This window comes from Myotis davidii, unplaced genomic scaffold, assembly GCF_000327345.1.
Source record: "Myotis davidii unplaced genomic scaffold, ASM32734v1 scaffold77, whole genome shotgun sequence".
Lineage (NCBI taxonomy): Eukaryota > Metazoa > Chordata > Mammalia > Chiroptera > Vespertilionidae > Myotis > Myotis davidii.
The window spans coordinates 6,216,813-6,233,670 of NW_006289713.1; the positions used below are offsets into that span (position 1 = coordinate 6,216,813).

General features: G+C 52.5%; 1 protein-coding gene across 1 annotated transcript in view; it reads right to left on the reverse strand.

Moving 5' to 3' along the window:
- Positions 1-14,994: 14,994 nt before the first annotated feature.
- WFDC1 (WAP four-disulfide core domain 1) overlaps positions 14,995-16,858 on the reverse strand; it is a 23,324-nt gene continuing 21,460 nt past the window's right edge. The window contains exon 9 of the mRNA XM_015562934.1: positions 14,995-15,412. The gene's annotated coding sequence lies outside the window, so the exon portion shown is untranslated. The remainder of the gene's footprint in view (positions 15,413-16,858) is intronic.

Consider the following 16,858-nt stretch of genomic DNA (forward strand, 5'->3'; position numbering starts at 1 on the left):
CAGCAACTGGCAGGGCCCAACCCCCATCCCTCCAGGCCTGGACGTCAGTGTCCCTCCCCAGGGAAGCCTTCCCTTCCCACGGATTAAAGCGCAGCCGTGTGCCGCCCCACTGGGCGCACACTCTGTACTAGTTCACTGAGTGGAACTTGTACTGGGTGTACTTTTCTGTAGGCAAATTTTGCTTCAATAAAACATTCTGTTAAATTTGTCTTTATAAAGCAGATGAAAGTGCATTAACATAGTTGTGTGTCCCACGAACTTATTAATTACAAAGGGAACACGGTCGCTTTCCAGTGGAGAAGCGTGGCAGACCCCACATTAACCAAGGAGGCCCTTCCGGGACCAGTGAAGCGGCGAATGAGCCCGTGTGGCTCAGAGAGATGGACCAAGAACAGTGTCACTGCTGGGTGTTCCTGGCAAAGGGCTTACAGTTCTCATCACCAGGAAGCAGCACATCCACCCTGGGGGCTTCTGAGAACTAAACAGGCCGTGCGCTTCAAAAATGTCATCATTAGGGAAATCAAGGAAAGTTCCAGATTAAAAGAGACTAAAGAATCATAACAATGAAATGCAACCTGTGATCCTGGGCCCAGAAAAAATATCTTTATCTTTTGCCCTAAAGAACATTAGTGGGACAAATGGTGAGTTTGGGTAAGGTCTGTAGATAATAGTATTATACAGGGGTGGGCAAAAGTTGGTTTACAGTTGTTTGTATGGAAAATAATACAATAACTAATCAATAATCCTCCTCTATAATAAAAGGCTAATATGCAAATTGTCCCCTTAGGAGTTCGACCAACCGGGACTTTGCTCACTATGATGTGCACTGCCCACCAGGGGACGGCGCAGAATGAAGAAAGGTCCCAGCTGACAGCTGGGGGAAGGAAGGCCCCTATCGGTCCTGATTGCCGGCCAGGCCTAGGGGCCCTACCTGTGCATGAATTTCGTGCACCGGGCCTCTAGTACAAGAATAAACTGTTTTGCAGACTCCCAACTACTTTTGTCCCACCGTGTATTAATATGAATTCTCTGGTTTTGATCATGGGACTCTAGTTATGTAAGGGAATGTCCCTTTTTGAAAGCACACCCTAAAGTTTTGGGGAGTAAGAAAGGGAGGGGAGGAGAGAGAGTGTACACCTGTGCGGGGACTTTGAGAATCTGATGAAGAACACAAGCAAATCTGAACAGGTCACACGTTGTATGATTCCACTGTCTGACGTTCTTGACGTGACAACAGTATAGAGCCGGAGAGCAGACTATTGCTCGGCAGAGGTTAGGGGTGGTGTGGGGAGGAGGGCGGCTGTGCTGTGAAGGCAGTGAGGAGAGCTCTCTATGGGTGATGGGACAGTTCTGTATCTTGGTGGAGGTGGTGCTTGCATGAATCTCTACAAGCAACCACAAGCCAGAAACCGCACCCACACTGTGCCCATCAGTCCCCCCGGCTTTGATAAGGCACCGAGACATGCAAGACGGAACCATGGGGGACCCTGAGCGGAGGCTGCACAGGGCCTCTCTGTACCGTCTGCGTTGCTTTCTGTGAATCTATTAACTATTCAAAATAAAAAGTTTAAGAAGTAAAAGAAACAGTGTTTCTCTGCCACCTTACATTCCCCTACCCTGATTAATTTTTCTCCTTAGCTTTTATTCACTGACTTCAGCCATGTGTTTATGGGTACCGTCAGAGCCCCCTACTGGACTGTCACCGCCCCCCCTTTCCTGCTTTATCCCCAACACCTAGAAGAGTGCCTGGCACATAGCAGGCAAATTGATAAATGAATAAGAGAGCCATAACTAGAGGCAACTGGGTGCCTTGGCCACAGTGAAACTGAAGGGAGGCACGCCCAAGGCAACGACCGTCTTAAAGTACATCAGGCTCCTCTGGGAAGATGGGGGCCTGGCAGGGGTGGGGGTGAGGGCAGGACTAGATGCTACCGCTGTAATAGCTTCCTCCTGGCTGCGGGTCTCCTGCCATTTGCACCGTGTAGCCTGGAAACAAAGAGACATCTGATAACCAGCTTGGGTGGGAACCGCGAACCCAGTTAAACCAGTAGGAAAGCTGGTCTATTCATTCAACAAATATTTATTGAGAGCCGGCAGAGAGGAGAGAGGTTGCTTGCCACAGGTGATAACAATACTAGCACATATTACTGCTGACTTGGCGGTGAGCGCTACCTTCCTTACATAACTAGATTTCTGCCCTCACTTCAGCCACGTGCCATGTTCACGGTCAGTGCCCCCGTTTCGCTGAAGAGAGAATGTATGTGGTCCTCTGCCCTGTTCCCCTGGGACCTATTCTTGTCGGGGTGGGGGGGCTCCCCCTTCTAAAATCCAACACCTGTGGGTCTTTGGAGGCCAGATCTGGCAGTGCCCAAGACCAAAGTGCCTGGACATGTTCTCATCCCCAGGACTTCCCTTGACATGACTGGCAAGCCCAAGGCAGAAGCCCAGCTCCTGGCCCCCAGGAGAGACAACGCAGGTCAACCTCACCCTCCAGAGCTCCCTGCTGGCCAGGCCGAGCTTGCACCTCACCTGAAACCACACCCTTGCCTCTCCTATTCCCTTCGCTTCCTTCTAGTTGCTGCTGGAAAGACGTCCTTAACGAAAGATATCCTTGCCCTTGAGTCTTATCTCAGGGTCTGCTTCTGGGGAATCCGGCCCAGGACAGAATTGGAGGCACAGAGTGGTTGAGTAACTGGACCACAGCCACACAGCTAAGAGAAGAGGGAGAGCCAGAAGTTGTGTCCTCGGATTCAGGTTCCAGAACCTGCACCCCTACCCACCAGGCTGCACTGCCTCCCCAGAGGGACGCATTCATTCACTCACGGTCCTGTTGTGACCACCCCCGCTGCCAGGCTCAGAGCCCATGGGCCAAGGGGATTCTCAGGCCCCTGTGCAGAAGCTCTCGGCCTCTTTAGGAAGGCCGACTCAACCCCATTCATTTGGTCATTCACCACTTCAATCATCCAGTGTCGGGGACCTACTATGTGCCTGCACCACGCTAGATGTGAGAGGGAAAGGACTTGGACATGGTCCTTGCCCTGCAAGAACACTAGGTCCAGTGGAGAAGGAGCAAACATCTGGCGAGTGTCGCAGTGTTTCTTCATGCAGGACCCGGCGGGGGCGCAACAAAGCACGTGTCCGTCTGCAGGGAGCTGGTACACATCGGGATCTAAACAGAACAGCGAGAGCGGCGGGGAGGCGGGTGGAGGCGCACTAGGAGAGGAGCAGTTGCATAACATCTGAGGCCCTTGGCTGGGCTGAAAGGAGGATGTGTGCTGTTGCCTGGGCTCTGGAGGAAACACCCAGAGGTGGCCCAGGCATCACGCCCTCATGTGGCCCAGGCACCCAGGTTCCACTTCTTTGGGACCTTGAACCACGTATCTCACCCCGCAGCCTGGGCCTCTCTTATCTCTCTGAAAGGGGAACACTTACACACAGCTTGCAGGTGGTCACGAAGGTTACCTGAGGATGACCTTGCCCTGATGGAGCCCTGGATGGAGCCCACAGGGCTGCTAGGTGGGTTTGGGCAGGAGTCTGGGGGCACCAATCACATACCTGCAGGTGCTCATGGCAGAGGATGGGCGCCCTTCTGGAAATCCTACAAAGCTTGCACATGGACTGGCAGCTGTGCTGCCTATGGGGGCTGTCATTGCTGGGACCTGCCGAGGGGGGGTCTTTGGTACCCACATGTGAGCCCCAGACCTGAGCACTGTTCGTCGGAGCCTGGAGCTTCACTGGCTTCCATGGGTCTTTGGGCCAAGCCAGGCAGCGAAGAGGACCTGGGGACACTGGGAAGGATTTCAGCAGACAGGACTGGCATAGGCTCTGCGGGGGAATCCACTCTGGGCCAGCTCTCACTCTACCACTGACGTCTGGGCGTCCTCCACAAACCGCCCCGCTGTCTGAGCCTCTCTTCTCACCAGCGAGAACAGAAGAATGGCCACCTCCAGGCTGGTAAGGATGGACTGACACAAGCTTAAATGAGGTGAAGCTAAATTACTCGGCCAGTTCGTTCAGCGATCTGCCTCAGTTTCCCCATCCCACTTGTCAAGGAATTTCTCTAGCTTTTTACTGTCCTGCCTCAGCAGGACATCAGGTTTGCCAAGACTAAGCCAGGGGAGGGAGGGAGAAGATCTGTCCTTCTCAGCTTCCCTCAGGGGAGGTGGGACATGGTCCCCGGCCACCCACCTATCCATACAACACCATTACCAAGTGCCTTTTATGTGCCAGAGATTATGTGAGGAGCTGGCGGGTGGACGAGGGGGGTGGTAGAAGCTGCAGGTAAACTAGCACAGGTACTCTCTCCAACCCATGTTTAGACGAACCATTGCCTCCCACCTCATTACACATTTTCTTAGTGTCTTGCTTAGGGGTCCCCCAGAAGCAAACTCTGAAAAAAAGATTTGAATGCAAGTGGTTTTCATGGGCGACTACAGGAAACTGGCAGCGGGTGGGGGCGGGGAAATGAAGCCAGGAAGGGAGGGAACCCACAAAGGGGCATGGAGCCCGTTATCAGGATGGAGACCCAGAGCTCAGTCTTACTGAGGAGAGAGGCAGCTGGCGTGTTGACCACCGGCCTCCGTCCCTCCCCAGGCATCAGCTCTGTAGCGCTTCCACTTGGCCCACCCTGTCCGGGCTGAGCAGGCTCCGGCCGCGGAAAGATGCTCCGACAGGGGGCCAGGTGGACTCAGGAAGCAGCTTTTTGCAGGAGAGAAGGCTGAGGTTAGGGGCCGGGACACCGAGTGTTTACACACTGAGGGTGATGTTGCACTTTCACATCCACATTCCGGTTGTTGGTAAGTCTGCTCTGCCCGCTCCTTTGCATCCGTTAGGAGCTCTGCAGACCTGTCTTTCTGTCCTCCCTGTGCCATTTCCTGTGCTGCTGGCGAAACACACCTCAGCAAGATCAGGAAGAAAAAGTTCCATCTTCTACAGCTGCCAGGAATGAGGCCCTGCTCTACACCACGAACTGTCCTTGCAATTGTTATTACTCTCACCTTGTTAAATGCAAAATAAATCAGCCTCAGAGAACCACACAAAACAAAGTACAGCTTAGTGAACCGTTATCAGGTGTGAATCCCTTGAAACCACCAGCTGGAACGAAGATGGAACGCCCACCTTCCCCTGGGACCCCCTCCCCCTCCCTCCAATGCGCCCCTTCTCCTGAGGCTTATGATCCATGCTCACCGCTAGCTCACGGGCCGCTCTAGTCCTGCCTTGCCTGCCTTGTTAACTTGATGTGTCCTTTAGAGTTCTCTAGACTAGAGGTTTCCCATCTGATTATTTCCCTAGGGCTGCTGTAACAGATGACCATAAACTTGCTCACTTCAGAGTGGCCCCGACCGGGCAGCTCAGTTGGTTGGAGCTTCGTCCCCATACACCCAGGTTTCAGGTTCGCTCCCCGGTCAGGACACATGTAAGAATCAACCAATGAATTCATAAATAAATTGATGCCTCTCTTCCTCCCCCTCTCTCTAAAATCAATACTTTTTTTCAAAAATTAAAAAACCACATGATTCTCTTACCATTCTGGGGGCCAGATGTCTGCAACAGTCTTACTGGACTCAAGCCAAGGTGTCCGCAGGGCTGCATCCTTCGGAGGCTCCGGGGAGAACCCATTCCCCTCTCTTTTCCAGCTCTTAGGAGCCGCCCGCATTCCTGGGGTCAGGACTCCTCCTCCATCTTCAAAACCCACCTGCCTCCAGCCCACCTGCCTCCCTCTTATAAGGACTTTGTGATGACATTGGACTCACCAGGATAACCCAGGATCATCTCCCACCTCAAGGTCCTTACCTCAGTCCTATCAACCGAGTCCCTTTTGCCATGTCAGGGCACACAGTCACAGAATCCAGGGATTGGGATGTGGATAGTTTGGGGGCCATTCTTCGGCTGACCATACCATCCATCTATTTCCTCCCTTACAGTTTATCTGTTGAGAAACCCCGCCCTCTGACCTGCAGCGTTCCCTGCGGCCTGGATTTTGCTGATTCAGGCGCCGAATGCACTTCTGCACGTTTCTCCGTCCTTGGAATTCCCTGCAAACCCGCAGTGGGCCCGAGGCTGGGTGGGGCTCAGGCCCATTTCCACCCCCAACCCTGTGTCCTTCCGACAGAGGCTGCTCATGTCTGCTGGTCTCTCTTTGTGATGTTAGTGCCCGTGGCCACCCAGTGTCCAGAGCCACTGATTCACTAGGGATGGCAAATTGCGATTTCTAATTCTGTCATTTCCTTTTCATTTATTAGTTGGAATACAGAGATGGCTTTTCCTCATCTACAATTTGTTACCAGTTGGTCCAGGAAAGGGGGAATCGCTGCTCGATCCTTCCCTTTACCAGTTTTCAAGATAACTAACTGCTTCCTTATCATCCTCTGAAAGAGACCCACTGCTTTAAAGCCATTTTTGTGAACGTGTGAGTTTAAACATAGACGGGTTTCAATTTCTCACAGCGCCATCCTTACTGACGCTCTGCTGTCACATCTTTGGCCAGTGGAGCCTCCTCCAGCTGCTCTGAGCCCTTTGGACAGCATCCTAGGAGTCTTCCTTAGGCAGCGCCCTGGCCATTGAGGAAAATAAAATATTCCGGCCTCATCTTGTCCTGGAATTGTGAACGGAGGGGGAGCGTGCCTCATGGGAGACCCCCAAGGAAGGACGAGATATAGTCGAAAGCTTTATTTCCATGGAATTACACCCCTGGGTTTCCAAAGTCTCATTTGCCTTCGTCCACTCATAGGAGAATGTAGCTGGGGTTTCAGGAGAGTGGAAAGCAGAGTCAGTGCCCAGAGCTTCCGTTCCATGTTGGAGCAGGGTCCAGCCAGCACCAGGCTGGTTGAGTCTATCAGTCCATCGTGTAAGGGGTCTGCTTGGCCGTGGGCCATAGGAACCAAGAGAGCATACCCCACCCAACGGAGTCCCAAGAGTCCCAAGAACACAAGAGCAAGGAGTGAACTTCTCTGTTTTGGGAGTTATGCGCCCTTGCAGTGGCCACGCCCATTCTGGCCAACCATCTCTGTCCCTGGGTGTGATTGACAGGCAAGTGTCTTCCCTATGTCACCCCAGCTTTACTGGGCAGGCGTCTGTCTTTCCTATGTGGCTGCCTCCCCCTCTCCCCCCTGATTTGCAGGGAACATGCCTATAATGTCTGGCCTTCCCTTTGCTTCTTTCCTGTTATTAATAACTAGTTAATTACAACGGTATCAGAATCAGCTATTTCTCCAAGAAACCCTGCTTTTAAATTTTTTAAAAGGGAAAATGGCATTTTAAGACCACGCCTGTGTATTAGGCTCCAAAAGTGACCTCTTCATCTAGGCCAGCGGTTCTCAACCTGTGGTCGCGACCCCTTTGGGGGTGGAACGACCCTTTCACAGGGGTCGCCTAAGACCATCCTGCATATCAGATATTTACATTACGATTCATAAGAGTAGCAACATTACAGTTATGAAATAGCAACAAAAATAATTTTATGGTTGGGTCACAACATGAGGACCTGTATTTAAAGGGCCAGAAGGTTGAGAACCACTGGTCTAGGCCTTTATAGGAGGTAGCACTAACTAATATGAGTGGTTTTTTTTTAAATGAAATTCATGGTGAGTTCACACCACAAACCTCCACAATGTCTACACGTGGATGGCTGGTCACCCACTTCAAAGCTTGCTCCTGATCTGCTATTTGATTGGCATCTCTGTCCTTTCAAAGGTGTAAATCCTATGAGCTTCTCTCACATGCTCGGAGGTAAATGAAACAAGATTTCCATCTCCCTGTTAGAGTTCTCGTGTTTCCCCAGCCATGGCGACAAGCAAACCTGGAGCAAGTCACATCGATGTTAGTCAGAGCCCAGCCCCAGCCTCCTGGCCTTCCGGTGTCCAGCTCCTCCACCCCTCGTCTCCCTGTGGGCCCCGGGAACAAGGACTTTCTTTTTTTTATTTTTATATGTTTTTATTGACTTCAGAGAGGCAGGCAGAGGGAGAGAGAGATAGAAACATCCACGATGAGAGAGAATCATTGATCGGCTGCCTCCTGCATGCCCCACACTGGGGATAGCGCCTGCAACCCGGGCAGGTGCCCTGACCAGGAATCAAACTGTGACCTCCTGGTTCATAGGTCAACGCTCAACCACTGAGCCATGTCGGCTGGGCAAAAACTTTCTTGAGGCTCCCTGAGGCACCCCAGCTCTGGCAGCTCAGAGGCCCCCTTGTCCCCTTTCTGGGACTTGGGGAGCCCTGGGCTACCACAAGCTCCTCCTTCACCATCTCTTGCCAGGTCACTGCCTTGCAGCCTCCCCACCTGGTCTGGTGGGGGGCTCCCTGCCCTTCCCAGCAGCCCCCAAACCTCCTTCCCTCTCTCCCTCAGGAGGCCCACCCTTTAGAATCAGGCCCCTGGTGACATCCTGGAGCTGACTCTCAGAGTCCTGTGGATGAAGCCACTAGCTTGGCCCTGCCATCCCTGCTTTGGTAAGAAGAGCTGGTTCTTTCCTAACACCTGGTATGTACCAGGAAGCATTGTAAGTGCTTTGTATATCTTAACCAGTCTCCACCTTAAGGCCAGCTTCGGAGGCAGGTGCTCTCACCTGCACATGTCATGGGTGAGGAGCCTTTGGTTCAGGGTCACCTAGGACATGAGAGAAGGAGCCAGTTCCCACCCACTGACTGTGGGGCTCCAGACTAGGTGCTTCCAGCCAGGTGACAATGCAGTACCACTTAAGACCAGTCCCCGCATCCTTTGGGGAAGGAGGCAGAACCTGCATAGATAAATCGACTTAATGTAGGGAATGGAACCACTCCTAGGCCGACTGTCTTTCTCTAGGACCAGTAAGCCCTGAGCTTGCACGAGCAGCAGGATCCCTGGGGGTGAGGGGTGTTAAAACACAGATCGCTGGACCCAACCTCAGAGTTTCTGATTCAGTAGAGCTGGGCTGGGCCAGGGAACCGGCATTTCTAACAAGTGTTAACAGTGGTGCTGATACTGATGCTGCTGTTCCGGGGACCCCACTTTGGGAACCACTGTCCACCCTGGCAGAATAGGACTTGGCTCTTGCCGCCCTCCCAGGACACAGTGTGGCGGTTCCAACGTGATTCTTCTCATCCAGGTGGTCCTGTGATAACTTACCATCGCGTTAAAAAAATATTAACCCTCCTCTGGCTGGCAGCGGTGCATTCTGAAGCAATCGCAGGTGATATATGTCATGTCTGGGACTTACTTTAAAATATGAGGGTATAATGAAACAACGGTCGCTGGCTACTGAGTCCAAAAAGATTATACCACTTCCTATACCTAGTTTATATTTGCAAGTGTTAATAATCAACCTTGTTTATTTTGTGTAGATAAGAAAGCTCTAGCTCCCTCATCTAGTAACTACATGAACATGAGCCAGAAGTTGCACTATTTGAGCCTCAGTTCTTTCTGCTATTGAGCAGATGATGGCGTCTTTCCATTGTTGAGGGGACAGTGGTGTTAGACCTGTAGCACCCACCCTGGCACATAACTCATGAACTTGTAATTGCTGCCATTTATTCCGCTCTCCGCATTCTCCAGCTCAGGCCTGGCCAGGGCAGCGCCTAATGGGCAGGCGACTCACTCATCTCAAGGCACCTGCTCAACGGGTTCCTGGGTTGAGAGTGGAACAAGCCAGGAGCCGGCCTGTCTGGCAGCAGGAGGGTTGGTGTGTGGAATGTGGAGCAGATAGGTCATGTGTGTGCCCTGAGTGTGAGGCCTCCGGGCAGTCATGGGCAGGATGGCGGCTGAGGAGCTCCACTGGATGCCAAGCACTGTGGCTTGGACCTTTTGGGCGTCTGTTTACCTGGTAATCAAGTCTGGGGCAGGAACCCTGGCATCCAGTTCAAAGGTGGTTGCCAAACTGTCCCGATCAAGGTGTTTTTTGCTTGGTTTTGATTACAACTAACAGAAACCCCTTTATGTTTGCCTAAGCCGAAGTCAGGGGCGCTGGCGACTGGGGACCATGAAGTTGTTTCCTTGAACTTCAGTATAAGGAGGGCAGCCAAGTCTCTTATCAATTGGAAGCAAGTCCTGGAAGGCTGTCAAGAGCCCCAGTGGTCTCTCTCTCTCTCTCTCTCTCTGCGCCCCCCTTTCTCTCTTCCTCTCACTCTTGCTCCTCCTCTCCTCCTCCTCCTTTCCCTCCTCCTCCTCCTCCTCCTTCATATACACAGCAGGAAGTAGCCTCCACACAGTTTGAGTCCATCACTTCTGTTCATTCAACCAGCAGAGCCTGCTAATGTCTGCCCAGCACTTCCTGTGTGCCAAGTCTTACGGGGGCGGGGGGACGGGACCGTTTTCCTGCCAGGGGCCATTTGGATGTTTATAACATCATTCATGGGCCACACAAAATTACCAATTTAAAAATTAGCCTGCTATATTTGGTCAAACATTTAATTAACTCACCCCAGACCAAATGATTTTTCGGGCCTTATACAGCCCTCGGGCCGAACGTTCCCCACCCTTGCAGCTTAGGCACAAGCTTCACCCCCAGGATTTCATGTCATCCCACGGTGGCTATGGTAGCTGTTTTCATCATTCCAAGTTCCAGAGAAGGAAACCGAAGCACTGAGGTTTCAACAAACTGCCTGAAACCACACATTTGAAATAAGAGTCAGAGCAGGACTTGAAGGGGTGTCCTAGTCCCCTATCACATTAGTTTCTCAAGTCAAAAAGACTCAGTCCATTCCTGGGGGAGCGGGGATTCTGATTGGCCTAGCTGAGGCAGGTGTCTGTTTCTGGACCAATCAACTTTGGAGGTGGTTCTCGGAGCACCAACTGGGACTCCCAGGCCCAGCATTAGGGAGCCATACTCAGATGGGGCAGTGAGCTGGCACATGGTCTCAGCAGGATTCCAAGAATGTCCCCTCCCTCCTTCCTAGATATACCATTTCCTGTCTTCCTCAGGCACACAAAACCCTGCTGCAGTCATCTGTCCACTAAGAAGTTAGAAGTGGCCTTGGTTCAAACCCTGCCTCTGCCATTGTCCTAATGGTCTGCTCTTGGGCAAAGAGTTACCTCTCTGAGCCTGAGAGTCTTGATCTGGGCCACAATACTGACTTCTCGGGGATGTGGGGAGAACCAGATAACAACCAGGCAAACTCTTCAGTGTTCCCATATTAGTTTTAGGGTCAAATTCAAACTCAAGATGTGAGTTGGCTGGCACCTGCTTAACTTTCTACCCTTTATGTCCCTACTCCCAGAGTGGCCCCTTTGTCCAGCATGCTCAATGTAGTTCCTTGAACTTCTCTGGTCTGTGCCTTTGCACATACTGTGCCCTCTGCCTGGGGTGCCCTTCCTCTCACACCATCTAACTTAGCTAACTGGCTCCCTGTTGTGGATTGATTTGTGTCTCCCAAAGGGTATGTCCACATCCTAAATCTCAGAGCCCAGAACCTGTGAGTATGACCTTATTTGGAAGTTGGGTCTTTGCAGATGTGTCTCAGTTAAGGATCTTGAGGTGAGATCATCCTGGATTTAGGATGGGCCCTAAAACCAACTATAAGTATCTTTATAAAAGCAAGGAGAGGGGAATTTGGAACACAGACACAGAGGGAAAAGCCGTGGGAAGATGGTGGTGGAAATTAGAGTGATGCATCTACAAACCAAGCAATGCCATGGGTTGCTGGTAGCCACCTGGGAGCTGGGACAGAGGCATGGACAGATTCTCCCCCCGAGCCCTCGGAAGGAGCTAACCCTGGTGACACCTTGATTTTGGACCTCTGGCCTCCAGAGCTGTGGGAGAGTAAGTTCATTCCTGTTGTTTTAAACCACCCAGGTTATGGTTATTTGTATGGCAGCCACTGGGAAACTCATGCTCAGAAACTTAGCTCAGACAGCGCCTCCCCTGAGAAGCCCTCCCTGACTTCTCACCCTGACTAGGTGCCCAGCGCCCATGAATGGCTTTACCCTAGCACTTCCCAGGGTGCCGGTGATGGCCCACACACCGTGTGTCTCCTCTGGAAAGCAGGTATCTTTGTCTCCAGTGGCTTAGACAACAGCAGTGCTTCCAGGGGAAAGGAGTCCACAGTCCAGCAGCCTCAACACTCAGCCCAGCTGACACAGGAGGGTGGAACCTCAGGCAGACAGATGCCTGCAGGGAGGAGTCTGTTTGGGGGATGGGCACCTCCCACCCAGGACCTATTCACCTCCTTCCCGGTGGATGCAAGGGACCTTCCCTGGGGTTATAAGATAGGATTTATCCTGCACTTTCATCTTCGCCCTTTCCCTTTAGACTACCTTGCTGACCTGTGTAGGAATGTTCTAGAAAAAGACTTGGGATCAGACAGTTAGTTCATTCTGGCAGCTCAGATGAAAATGGCCCCAGGAAAGACTGTAATTGTCCCTTTACCCAAGGAACAGAGAGGCTGTGTCATTGTTCCTTCCCATAGAAAAGCTGCTTCCGTGGGGGAGGCCCCAGGCAGGCCCTGCCTTTAGCCAAGTGCCTGGGGGGCCAGTCACTTTTCAGTGGCCTCAGAGAAGCCCTTTGTCTCCGAGGCAGGGCCAAAGCAGCCCGGTGGCCTGTCCACTATTTCCCCGTCTTCCTTGTGTCGCTGCTCCTGGGCCCTGTTAGGGGGGACTGCGCCCTCTCAGAGGCTGGGCCCCCGCCCACTATGGCTGGGACACAGTCCTCAGACGGCCTCAGAGGTGGTGGCCGAGGCTTCTTTTGTCTCTTCGATATGGGAGGTCTTGTGTGGTAAGAAAGAAAACTCCAGGCTGGGGATGGGGAGCAGTGGGACCGGCCTCCTGCAGTTCATGAGACAATGGGAGATGGGGCCCTGGCGTGCCAGGGGCCTGCTCTGCCAGCTCCACGCTGGTGGCCTTGGAGAATTGCTTCACCCCTCAGCTCCCTCCGCGGGACCGAGGAAACCGAACACACTCTGGGACCGTACTGGTGCCAGCTTCCGGGTGTGATGCTGTCCTGTGGTTGCGCAAGGTGTCACCTTGGGGGAAGGACTCCCTGTTCGCTTCCTTGCCTGTCTCATCAATGTTCCATTGTTTCAAATAAAATGTTTTTAACAAGAAAAGAATACAGGTGGATGATCCGAGGATGTCACATCATCTGACTTTGACAATCAATGGCTCCCCAGAAAAGTGTTTTTTCTTCCTGTAATTTACGCCAAGATAATAATAATAAGGAATGATCACCATGCCCATCGAGCACTTACCATCCATCCATCATCTCACACAATCCTCCCCAGCAACTCTGAAAGGCAGCCACTCTTATCACACCCATTCCCAGAGGAGGAAACCGAGGATCAGAGAAGGTAAGCAGCTGGCTCAGGATTGGAATCCAGACTGACCCGTCTGTGCTCGCTCCGCCCCATCTGATGGGCAGCCCCTAAGTGGGGATGAGCTCAGCCCTGTCCCCAGCGCCCTGTGTGGGGCCACAGACGAGCAGCCCCTCTCTGGGCCTCGGGGGCTGGAGGGATGCACTCGATAGGCCAGAACTAGCAGAGCAGCTGGGCCTCTGGAGTCTGAGCTGTGGGTAGGACAGGCCCGGATTCCAGGCCCCGGCCCCTACTGGCTGTGTGACTTTGGGCGAGTCCTTTCAGATTTCTGACGCTCAGGTCTCTGCTGGCTGCAATTGTTTGCTTCCACCGTGTGTGGCCAGCCCTGAGCGGACAGTCCCTTAGACCCACGGTCCTCAGCCCTGGTGAGCCCTGCTCCTGTAGACCCCTCTCTCTGCCAGGAGCTACAGCCACCCCAGCCCAGCCCCAGGTCCCTTCCAGACCAGTGAAATCCCCCTTCAGGACATGTGGGAGACCGGGCATTTCATGGGTCACCGGAGCGGTGGCCCCTGGCCTGCCCCCAGGAAGCGTGTGAATACGTTCCACTCTGAGGCTTGTGCCCGGAGTGAACAGACATAACCTCGTTCTCTGAAATGTCTCCTGACTGCAATTCTTGGGCAAAGTTGTCCATCTTTTCCATCAACGTGAAGGTCCAGGCCTCCCCAGGCCGTGTGACGGACGCCCACTTCATGCACCGTTTACACGAGTCACTCGGCTGTTTCTCACTCGTGTTCTACACACAAAAACAGTAAGAATTCTTTAACTGCACTGATGCTAAGAAATGACACACACCAAGGCCATCAATCTCCACTTTAAGCGGGACTTGGACTATTTTCTAAGAGAATGTGTATTGTGTGCATGGGTGGGGGCGTGCAGGGGGACAGGGGACAGGACAGTGGCTTATTTTTAAAATATGGGTACTTAGGTGTTGCCCCCACATTTGGAATTAAAAAGTTGAAGCCTGCCAAACAATTCATTAATACCAATCTCCACAATCTGTTTTTAAAGCAGGTTTGGGGCTGAATTGAATCAGTTCCCCCACAAACCTATGAGCATATGTGTCCATTTTTTTGTGCAGACACCATCGAGATTTGAATTGTGTAACAGATGCCCTCCGGGCTCTGCCCATGCCCCTGTGGGCCCCTGTGTGCACAGGAGGGGGGCTGCCCCTGGAATTGCCAGCCCTGCCCCATCATGGAGGTGCTGGGGGCCTGATACATACTCGGCACCCCTTTCCCCGAGGGGCAGATTCCACGGCTCGCTTGGAGAATGAACATATAGGCCTCTGGCTCAACAATCGCTAAGAATTCATTATACCAAACTCAGGGCCTCTGAGTGACCACACGGGTTCCTGTCCCGGAGCTGGCCTGGTGGGACTCAGGCTGCCTCTAGGACCCCCGGGGTTGGCACCAGAGTTACCCCCTGCAGCACCTTGACACCTCACCTTGTCTGACCTTCTTCCCTCCTGTCCCACTTCTCTACCTGCTGCCTGTTTTGCCCAGAAACTTCCATAATATGTCACTTTCACCAAATCCTCCTCCCAGGATCCAATTCAGAGGGATCTTAACTAAAACAGCCCACATGTGGCCGGAAAGCAGGGTTGAGCTGACTCCCCAGCAACACCCACCCTCCCCCTCACCCCCCGGAGCCAGGGGCTTCAGCCCTGGTCCGATTTAAGACCATCCGGTGGGTAAGCTATGAATCACGCATGAATAGGTAAGTTCATCTTCATTTTATGATGAGTGAATGTACTTGGAGAACGGGGCTATATTCTGAGACTCTAGAGGGCTGGGTGCGTGCCCACCAGAGTCAGGCCTGGGCTAAGGCTGTAAATTACACGACACGGAACTCTGACTTAGAAGGAGCTTCGCACGTGCTCACAAGGCAGTGCCTGCTTCCCCGGTAGCATCTGTGGAGCTGCATTCCATGATGACAGAACAGGACCCGGCGCTGGTCAGCGGCTCCCACCGTCACCCAGCCAGGGAGGCCACTGGGGGTGAGAGCCGGGTGTCCTGTCTCTCAATATCTCTGGGGCTGTGCTCTGCTGAGCTGGGCATGACCTCTGAGGATCAAAGCATTCTTATACCACTGTGTCCAAGGCTTAGCAGAAAGTGAGGAATGTTCTTTCAAGTTAGCTGAAAGGGAAGCAAAGGAGAAAGGAATATGAGCCATTACTTAGGCAATACGTGGGTCACAAATCTGTGTCATCCTCTTCCTCCTTCCCCACCGGACACAGGAAGGCGCCAGTCTCTACTGAGATATAATTCTTAACTCACTGTGACGTCCCTGCAGGTACCACCTTACTTAGTTCCTAACACCTCCCTCCCATCATTCCCATTTTATAGATGAGGAAACTGAGGCTGGAGAGTTCAAGTCATTGCCTAAGTCACGTGGTAGCAGAGCAAGAACATAAAGCCACGTCTGTTAGCTCCTAAAAGCCATCCAAGCTGCCTCTCACGGTCTGTTATTCTCCCCGGGCCCCCGGCAGGTGCACGTTTAAGGCTCACCATCTGCGGTGAGTCAGACCCTCTGCAAGGACTGTTCCTGTCATTAGCAGATAATAGACCTGCTGCATCGGTCCCCACTGGCTCGAGATGTCCCAGGAGGTCTCACACCTGAACGTTGTGGAATCTGAAACCTGATGCCGTTCAAGGACATCCTGGGGAACTGCCCGCTTCCAGGGGCTTTTGTTGGCCATGTGTCGACATTGAGCTTTCACAGGGGATGGCGGGTATTTAGGTTTTACCCACTAAGACCCCTCCAGCTGCTGGGATCCCATAACCTTGTTCACCTGTACCTGAGAGCAGAGCCTGTGCCTAAGCATAACCTCCTCCGGGGCCGGCCTCCCCAGCACCATTCTGTTCCCACCTGCTGCTTCCCTGTGGCTCCTCTAAGCCAGCGATTTCTAACCACTGTGCAGTGGCACTCTGGGGGCCAGAAGAATTTTTAAAACATGCAATACCTAACTGTTTAGGCCCAGGCCCTGACCACTTTTCCTTTAGATTATCAAATAAAAAAATGACTATAGCCCAGCCGGTGCATAGGCCCAGGCCCTGACCACTTTTCCCTTAGATTAAAAATGACTACAGCCCAGCCGGTGTGGCTCAATGGTTGATCCTTTCTCTCTAAAAATCAATAAAACATATATATATTTTTTAAATGACTACAGCCAACGCAACAATAACCATCAGGTGTGAATGAATCAAAATTATACCTGGTGTGTGTTTTTCTTTGTCAGATCGGCAAAAATATAACATATTTTTGGTGTGCCACGGAATTTTAGTGATGAGTGTAGGTGTGCCCTGAGATGAAAAAGGTTGTAAATCGCTGCTCTAAGCCAAGATCTTTCCTGCATCAGGACGTTTCTCCTTCCGGGTCTTTTTGCCTGGGTGCCCGTTCTCCAGGTCTTCCTACAGCAGCACCTCCTCATCGTGGCTCAGATGCCAGCTCCTCCCCCAGGTTTCCGTGACCCCTGACCCCATCTGAAGCAGCTCCCAGCCCAGGCTCGGCTACTCTGCACCACATCGCCTGCCTGTCCGCTTCCTTCGCACCACGCATCGCAGCCTGTCACTTTCCTGCTG